Genomic DNA, 9,206 nt, shown 5'->3' with positions numbered 1-9,206 from the left:
TACTCGTTACTACTTCCCGAGTCTTAAAGAAATTAGACTTCAACCTTTGCTGTGTTTTTAGGCGTGAATAAGCCATATGAACTTTTTTTAGTTTCCTGTGTTTTTTTTTGTGAGTATTTAGGTGAAACCGTAGAAATAGATAAAGTAATTATGTTCAGTTTCTGAATGGATATAATGTTTCTGGAAATATGAGCTTATATGAAAAATAAGCTTTACCATGAAAACAGTAAAACGAGTTAAATCATAATTAAAAAAATAACGCAAAACTAACCTACGCTACTTTTTACCGGTACTGGTAACGTGTAGATGGTTGAGCGTGTTGGTTATTAATTCACGATAAGGAAAGAGGGACATTTAAGACAAACAGACTGTTTGTCTTAGATGTCCCTCTTTCCTTATCGTGAACTGGCAACGTGTTCCTTTCATTTCGATGTAACGTAGGTCGGTAACGCGTTACTTTGTTTTGGAAGTGACGAGTAACGTATTTCGTTACTTTCTTCGGTAACTCTACAACAAGGCCGCTATGTCGCCGATCTCCTTCCGCTTGCTAGCACGGGCGTAAATAGCCACCGACGAGCGCTTGGCCGGTGCTTTGTGCGCGAACATTATGAAAAACAAAATCCGGGCGGTCTCGATCAGACGACGGTTTCCCTGCACATAAGCAAGCCTCAGGACGGAGATTGAAATGGAAGCCACACTTGCCTTCAAAAAAGTCCTCGCCGCACAAACGGTCGTTCGCGCGAGGCGATATTTCTTTTCGACCCACGGGTATCATCCACCTTCTGCGCTTTTCAGTCTGCCGGGAACTTGTGGAAACTCACTCTGCTACTTCTGCTGTACCTTTCGGTGAAATTAATGACCACACAACTTTGCGGCATGCTGAAATGCTATGACGCCCATGCGAAACGTGTGTCCTTCTGCCCACACCACCCGGCTCCGGCGCAATCGCAGCGCCGCCGCAGCTCCGTGACGTCAAGCCCGCGTGTCGGTCTATAGACACTGCGTGATAAATGTTTCTAGCGGCCAAATGAAGCTATACCAACCGCAGATTTAGTTAACATTATAAGTTCAATGCATTTCAACCCTGAGGTTTGTGCGCCTTTGTGGTATGGCAAAATACATGTGGTTCATGCAGTAAATGAGTAAGTTCGTGAGTGCAGAATCGCTGTTAACCTGGAACTTTTTATTAATACACATTAAATTATCACATTCCACTTATATGCTCTTGAAATCGAAAGGAAGCAGATTTATTGTAGTGTGGTAAATGATCTTCACTAACAGCATAAAATATGTCATGCGCTAAATAAACTTCACTAAAAGCATAAAGATTGTCATGTACTAACTAATGACTACACTAACAGCCTCGAGACTTTAGAAAATAAAAAAAAATGGATTATTGCTTTTTTCAGTCGATTCGTTGAGTCATTTTTACAAACAGGTGAAACAGCCTAAAAATAGCACATATACGTTGGGAAGCATAAGTGCACTAGCATGTAGCAAGCTAACATTTTAATCAAGTTTTCGGAGCATGTAGCTGCATCAGAGAAATTAGAACATTCCTGTGAACTTCAGCCACCAACAAAGACAACTTGGTGTACCGAGCAATCGTTAAATGCTTCTGTACTCTTGAAAAGTTGTTTTTGGACGAAATTGATATATTTCTCACACATCCAACAGAGGTAAAAATAGTCCGTGTCAGAAATACGCCGGCCCATTTGATGAATCTGTTATGTAACCTGGACTGTGTGATGCAAATATCTGTTCCACCTTCAAAGGATGTGTCCGCTCTAGAATTCCAGCATGTATAAAAGTATATTAGTCAAGTTTATTATGAAAAAAAATTTTACGCTTAATTTATTTCTATGTATGTTAATATGGCAAAAATGGTTTCAGCCAAGCTTCCATAACACATCATTGTTTTCCATTAATGGTGTTACAGAAATTCAAATAGTTTCCTATCTCGATATTAATGCTATATTCAAAGACTCACATACCGTCAAAATTTAGAGCAAAAAAGCTTATTGCAATACTCGCTTTTCTGATGGCATTTTAGGACGATAGGCTACATAAATCTTTGGAGCTTGGTGCGCTAAAATAATTTACTAATAAAATGCTGTAAGCTGAGAGTAAAGTAAAAGTAATCGCCACGAAAAATAACAAAAATACCTTCATGGGTTGATACAAGAAATCCCCTCTCTACTTATTCCATTGCACCCTAAACAAATAGCATGTCCGTGTTAGTTATGATTTACACATTTATTTTCTCTGCTTATAACAATAGCCGTATTCACCCTACTTTACTCCTAAGTTTCTAAAAATCTTGTTACGGCACCCTTCTTTCGCGATTCGGTCAGTTTCCGTTTCGATTTTGTAAAGAGCTTGCAGATGCCCAACGCTAGCAACACCAGTTTTTTTTTTTTTTTCAGCATAGTTTTGTTTGTGCAGTGGGTGCGTTTGTGTCGCGGGAAGGACATGCTTTTAGACATGGAAATGTGCTAATTTATTCAAGTTAATCTATATGTAAAACTTTCTTTTGTAATGATTATATTCAAGAAGAGCGTGCAAGGTCCGCAACGCAACAGCCTAACGAGCAACTCAACACAGTTAGTAAGCGTGCTTTTATTATTTTTTGTTTGCATTGTAGACGCGTGGAACAAGTTGTCAAAACTAGGGAGTTTCAGAATGACGTCCGCTACCCCAAAGAAATAACGTTTCGCTAATGCGCATCCCAAGGCCTAAAACGAGCAATGTGGCTTGGGCTTTGGGGTCCGTTGTTTCTTGGAAACAGCATGAGTACCCTTAATGCGCCTCAAAAAAACACCGCTGCAAATGGCGGCGCCCACGACACCTCCGTTGATGGCATCTTTGACGCCACCGCCAGCTCGGGAACTGCGTGAGTCACACTTGGCTACCGTGACCGCGGTCGGTATAGTTGTAGTGTATTGAAAATGCCACGAATCGCTGGATTCACAGCTCAAAGCAATTATGGGGTTAGTACTTACGATCGCGCAGGAATGTAACGATGCCTTGGTAGCCGATCGTCTTGGCTTTGTAAACGCCACACCCGAACCCCCTTGGGAAGCGCTAACACTGACCCCGTAACGAAGCCAAAAAGCGGCAGCAAAAAATATAGGAAGCAAAAGAGAGAGCCAGAACAGAAAAATTAAGGAGTCAGCAGTGGCATTTCCAAAAGGGGTTGTGTGTGGAGTTTTCCAAGGGTCGTGCAGCGCACCTCGTACTAAGTATCAATTTTCAGGGCTATGCATAAAAGTGGAAGTCAAACATGCAAAATTACCAGTTTGGTTTATATTCTGCTTTTGAGCTTGCAGGGACAAACTCTCCCGGGACCTTTTCGTGGAGGTGAGTGGCGTTCGTGACCTTACTCACGAAGGTCACGGAGATGTGCGCCTCATTGACGCACCGCCTGGACCTCACGCCTGGCCAACAGGAGACCCGATCACAAGAGCCCAGACCACACTTGACTGTGCCAGTCTACACGGGATACGACGACGTCAAGTCCTTGCAAGACTTTCTGGACAAGCTGCAGACGTACCCCCGTGCGTCTGTTGTCTCGGAAGCCTCCATCGTGGACCGCATCGTGCCGCTTGAACTAAAAACGAGCGCCGAGTGTTGATTGGGGTCGCAGGCCCCCTTCCTCAGCCTGGCGGACTTCCACACAAGGCTATGAGAAGAGTTTCTGCCTGCTGACTGCGCGACGCAGATTCTCCGAAACCTTGAGGCAAGGACGCCGGACCCAGATAAAAGTCGGGTCCAGTACGTTCGAGTCATTCAAAAGCTCTTCAAGAGAGCGAACACGAATACACAGGTGTCGGACCGAGTAGCTCGGTCAGAAGACAGTGCCACCCAAGATACCACATCTACCTCATCAACCGCGCCCTTGAGACCTTTGAAGACCTAGCCCGGGGCACCCGCCTCATTGAGCAAGCTATTCATGCCCAGCATAGCCACGTGCTGCCGCCACCAGCCAAGTATGCACTCGAAGCGGCATGTGCATAGCAGGGCCCCGAGGCCACCACGCAAGTCATCTGTCCGAACCAGACCTCCCTTCCCTACCACGTCAACCAGGAGAGTTGGCGTGGCATGAAGGACTTTCTCACCTGAGAAATTAGCGGCCATTCGCCTAACTCTCATCGAGGGTTGTCATATGTCATAGCAGGGCCCGTCAGTGTCCCTGGCGGGGTTCGCCACGAAAGGTGGGAAGCCGTTGGCCGCGCCCTATCGAAAGCTGGGGCCTGACGGAGATCACCACCCAGGCGAGCTATCTTCGTCAGTCTGCTCCTGCAAGTTGCTGGAGAAAACTGACACGCTGCGGCCGAAATCTCATAGTCATGCACCATTGACTCCTGCAGTAACGGAACGAGCTATCGCCACAACAGCCGTCGCAAGCCCGGTGGAGGCCCTCCCTTAGTGTTTCATCACCCGATCACTGGAGGTGGTCCGAGAGGCACCTTGGTGCGGATAGCCTAAGCAGGCAACTGTCGTCAGACAACTGCTACGAGTGCGAGCAGCCCGGCCATCACCGAAACCAGTGTCCAAGACTTCTGGACACTACAAACAAGACATGAAACGAGACGGCGGCAAAGGGCCGGAACCAGAACAACCGAGGAAACTACCACGCCCGGCGAAGCTGAAACCAGAGAGCGACTCGCCGACGGCCACTACAATCCCTGGGAGCAGTGAGGCCGTGGCAGGATTCCATCGCTATGTCGAATACAGTCCGAGCCTAACATCCCTGAGCCGCGCATGACGATTTCACTGCTTGGTGTTCCCATTGCCGCACTTTTGGATTCTGGGGCCGCTCTCGCGCTCATAGGAGATTCCGTTTTCGAACTCTGCAAAGCGAAAAAGATGAGCCTCCGGGAATGCGAAACGCGCTTGCAGCTAGCTTCTGGTGTAGCGATAACCGCTGAAGGAGTTGTACGGCTGCAGACTCTGTTTAATGGAAAAAAAGCGTAGTCAGCGAATGCTTTATCTGCCAGGACTCGTGATACCCGTGATCTTGGGCCAAGATTTCATTACAGGAAAAAGCATGACACGATATTTCTGATGGCGGATGCCGGCTGGGACAACAACAAGAGCTGAGTATGTTTACCAGACTTGAGGTCTGCATCCATAACCCACCTACGGCAGCCCACTCCACCATGGTGCCGGACGTCTTACCTGCCGGCGTTCGAAAATCGTTGTGGATGTACCCCACAGACAGCCATCAGAAGCAGGACCTGCCTGCCGTCCTGCAGTTTTTCGCACCGATGCTTATGAAAACGCCTGGAAAAAATGACATCCTGCTGCACCGCATTGAAACCGGTGAAGTGCCACCTCGGAAGTGCAACCCTCGACCGATCAGCGTCCACAAAAGGGCACTCCTATATTCGGCGGTCGAGGAGATAAAGAGCGATACAGGTTCAGTACTTGAGTCGAAGAGACCATGGACGTTTCCCCTTCTTGTTTAGAAAAAAAGACGGAACAGCCGGACTGTGTGTGAATTACAGGCGGCTTAACGATGTATCTGTACAAGACGGCTACCCTTTCCCCAGCATTTCCTCTCTGATGTATGCGCTCGGTAACGTGACCGTGTTTACAATGCTGGATTTCAGTCAAGTGCTTCTTCATGTTCAGATTCACTCATCAGACGTTCTAAAACCATCTTTCATCTGCCACAGAGTGTTGTTTGAGTTCACCCCGACTGCCCTTTGGCTTGTCTAACTATCCAGCCAGTTTTCAACGTCCGATGAATTTTGTAACCGGGAACTCGAAGTACGAATTTCTCATTGCATTGATAGATGAAGTGATTGTTTTCTCGAGAACTATTGAGGGCAATAACGCATAAAGTTATCGAGTTGGTTTTACATCATGAAACCGGGAACAGCGCAAAAATAAACGAGGGACGAGTAGAGGAGGTTACGACAGACACGGGGCTGTCTACCGTTACCTCTTCTACACGTCCCTCGTTTGTTTTCGCGCTGTTCCCCTTTCGTGAACTATTGAGGGCATGTCGAAAATCTTCGCATTGTACTTGCGCGAGTGCGTAATGCTCGTCTCACGTTTCACCCCGAAAAAGTGCAGTTGGCCGCGCCCAAGATTAACCTTCTAGGATTCGTTCTGGATAACGGCACGCTCCGCACCAACGAAGATAAGTTGCGCGCGCTAACAGAATACCCAAGCCCACATAATATAAAGAGCCTACAAAAATATTTCTGAATGATTGCCTTCTACGGGACTTTCACTGCACACTGTTCCGAGCTATCCCAACCGCTCAATCAGCTTCTAAAAAAAGGTATCATGTGGTGTTGGGTGTAACAACAACAATAGGCATTTGCAGCCCTTTCAAAATCAGTGTCTGACAAAGCTTGTTTACAGCTCTCAGACTTGAACAAGCCGCTCGTTTTGCAGACAAATGCAGGCGACGGTGGCCAGGGTGCTGTCTGGCTGCAGGAGTATGAGGTTGTGCTTCGGCCAGTTGCTTTCATGAGTCACACGCTAACTCCAGCCGAGCGCAACTACCAGGGACTGAAAACGAAAAATATAACGTTTCGGTTACGGTTACCGCTTCCTGTTAATAACGGTTTCGTTTTTTTTCGGTTTTAATTTTTACGGTTTCTGTTACCGGTTACACGTTCCTAAAAAACGGTTTATATCGGTTTTTACAATAAGTTGTTTAATTGAAATGCTAGAAGCCATTTTATAAAAAAAAACGATTCAATGTAGTCTCAGATATCCAACAACATGAGATGGAAGGATCTTAGAAAAGTTTTAATACTTCTAATTGGTAAAAAGTTGCACACGTTTCCAACTCCGACGCTTGATCGCTACATCTACTTACATTATATAGTTTGATACCCGAGCATACATGTTACTTCCTTTACTCGGGGATCATCGTATTCTATATAATAAAAATGAAAATAAACATTCCTGCTTTGTTGTTCGGCAGCGTTTGTAAACAACCCTAAGAAAGTTACCACTGGGTGCTGGAACACGCATTCGCACCTTCTCGTCGCTAAAGTTTATTTCAACCTAATACACGCAGACAAGTCTTCTCCCGCACTGAAGGAAGAAGCAGAACTATAGCCATCTTCCTCTAGTAAAATACTGCTAAGTGCAGTAAAGTAATAACTTGTACTTCACAGGGGCATAAACGTCTCACACTAGCAGGCAGGAACTCAAATGCAGACACAAAAACATACACACCGCGCTGACTCACAATTCTGTATTTTGTCTTCGTCTTCTTCTACTTCGTATTAAAAGAAAACCTGGAAATTGATTGTTATTTTTTCTGTCCGTCTATTGAAACGAATTCGTAAAATAGTCCGCGATTTTCATCTTAAGGTGAGGTAAGCCAATTATTTTGCCGATAAGGTGAGAGATGGGGTGCTCACGCATCCATCGTCACGCCTGCCAATATGATTAGCTTCAATTATCTCCCTTATTAGCTGGTTGCTTCGGTCAAGCACGTGGAAACTACGTACTTGTGCCGCACACCCGCAATCCCGGGGGTGCAGACCTAGATGTCCTGAGTTGGCTCGAGTAATGTCATTTTGGTGTTCGCGAAGTCGATCATTCAGGCACCGTCCAGTCTGGTCGATATAGCGTTTCCCACAGGAGAGAGGAATGGAGTAAACGACCTTTTCGGTGTACTGGACAAAACTGGTTTTGTGTTTCTCGGCGCAGCTCTCTGATCGGTTCGAGGAGGCGTTCACCTTTTTGCAACAAGGTGAATAGCGTATTGTGAGCTGAGAATACCACCTCAACATTTACTTTTTTGGCTACTTCTTTCAGTCCATGGGAGAAGTTGTGAATGTAAGCCACAACAATGTGCCTCGTTGACCTGACTCTTGCTGGAAGTTGAGGGATCTTTTTATATGTTTCAGGAGGTTTTCTGCAATCGACGTTATTACGATACTGGGGTACCCTGCTGCTGTTAACCGAGAGATATGGGCATCGAAGCTTGTTTTGATCAAATGTTCGCATGAGTTGATAAGAGAGTTTTTGAGACATAGATTCACGATGCCTCTTTTGACCAGTTTTGAGTGAGCGCAGTTGAAGAGAAGTTGCGGCTTTTTAGAGCGCAGCTCTTAGGCGCCCGCTTCCGGCTTCAGCGGCGTCGGCGTAACCAAGGTCACCCCAGGACACGTGACCCCCCAAGGTCACGTGACCCCTCTCAAGTTCATCCCAAGGTCACGTGACCCCTCCCAAGGTCACCCCAAGGTCACGTGACCCCCAAGTCACGTGACCCCCAGGTCACGTGACCCCTAAGGTCATGTGACCCCCAAGGTCTCCACCCGAAAGGTCACGTGATCCCTCCCAAGGTCACGTGACGCCCCAAGGTCACGTGACGCCCCGAGATCATGTGGCCCTCCAGGTCACGTGACCCCCCTCCCCCAAAGGTCACGTGACCCCCGCCCCCGAGGTCAGGTGACCCCCCCGGAGCATATTAAAGAATGAGCGGAGGAGGAGGAGAAGGAGGAGGAGGAGGAGGGGTCTACCCTCCCCTCAGTACCCTTCCCTCCTCCTCAAGAGCTGCGCTCCAATTCGGCGTTACAGGGAGTTGTAAACGGCTTTCACTTTTTTCCCTGCGGCTCATATGACCAGCATACATGACCACTCGGTAAAAATAGTCTTAAATCCAGGAATCTGATGGATTTCATGTCTGGAAGCTCGTGGGTAAGCTCCAGCGGATTCATGTAGCCTTTGAATTTTGGATAGAACGTTGGTCAACGTCGTTGGGAACTTGCAAGTGTCCACTGCTAGGAAGATCAAATAATCAATACGTATATTGATTATTTGTCACGGGCGTGAATAACCAATACGCCCGTGACAAGGACACGGACGGCGCGCTTCCGCAGGCATCCCCACTGGATAGAATAACCTGTGCATCGTAGAGCTCGCGAGTTCGTCGTTCCCCAAAACGTTTCAAGATTTTTGTTTTCCTGAACAAGGCGGAGCACTGGCAGTCCCTGAAATGTATGGCAAAGTTGACTGCTGACAATGACTTTAGTGACAGGGCATGTTCTCTTAGACGATCGTTGACACACCTTCCTGTCTGTCCCACATACACGTTCCCACAAGTCAGCGGTATTTCGTATACGACTGCACATTGGCATTCGACGTATTTTTGATGATGTCTAACTCCGCACACGCCCTGTTGCTGCTGCTTGTTTTTAATTTTCGGAAACAACTTCTTTAGTTTG

At 46.8% G+C, this 9,206-nt stretch overlaps 1 pseudogene; it reads left to right on the top strand.

The window, feature by feature from the left end:
- Positions 1–3,745: 3,745 nt before the first annotated feature.
- On the top strand, positions 3,746–4,236 carry LOC120840648 (annotated as a pseudogene).
- The last annotated feature ends 4,970 nt before the right edge of the window (positions 4,237–9,206 follow it).

This window comes from Ixodes scapularis, unplaced genomic scaffold (genome assembly GCF_016920785.2).
Source record: "Ixodes scapularis isolate PalLabHiFi unplaced genomic scaffold, ASM1692078v2 PGA_scaffold4__175_contigs__length_147842914, whole genome shotgun sequence".
Lineage (NCBI taxonomy): Eukaryota > Metazoa > Arthropoda > Arachnida > Ixodida > Ixodidae > Ixodes > Ixodes scapularis.
The sequence above is the reverse complement of the archived record's forward strand: the minus strand, read 5'-3'. Positions and strand labels throughout refer to the sequence as shown.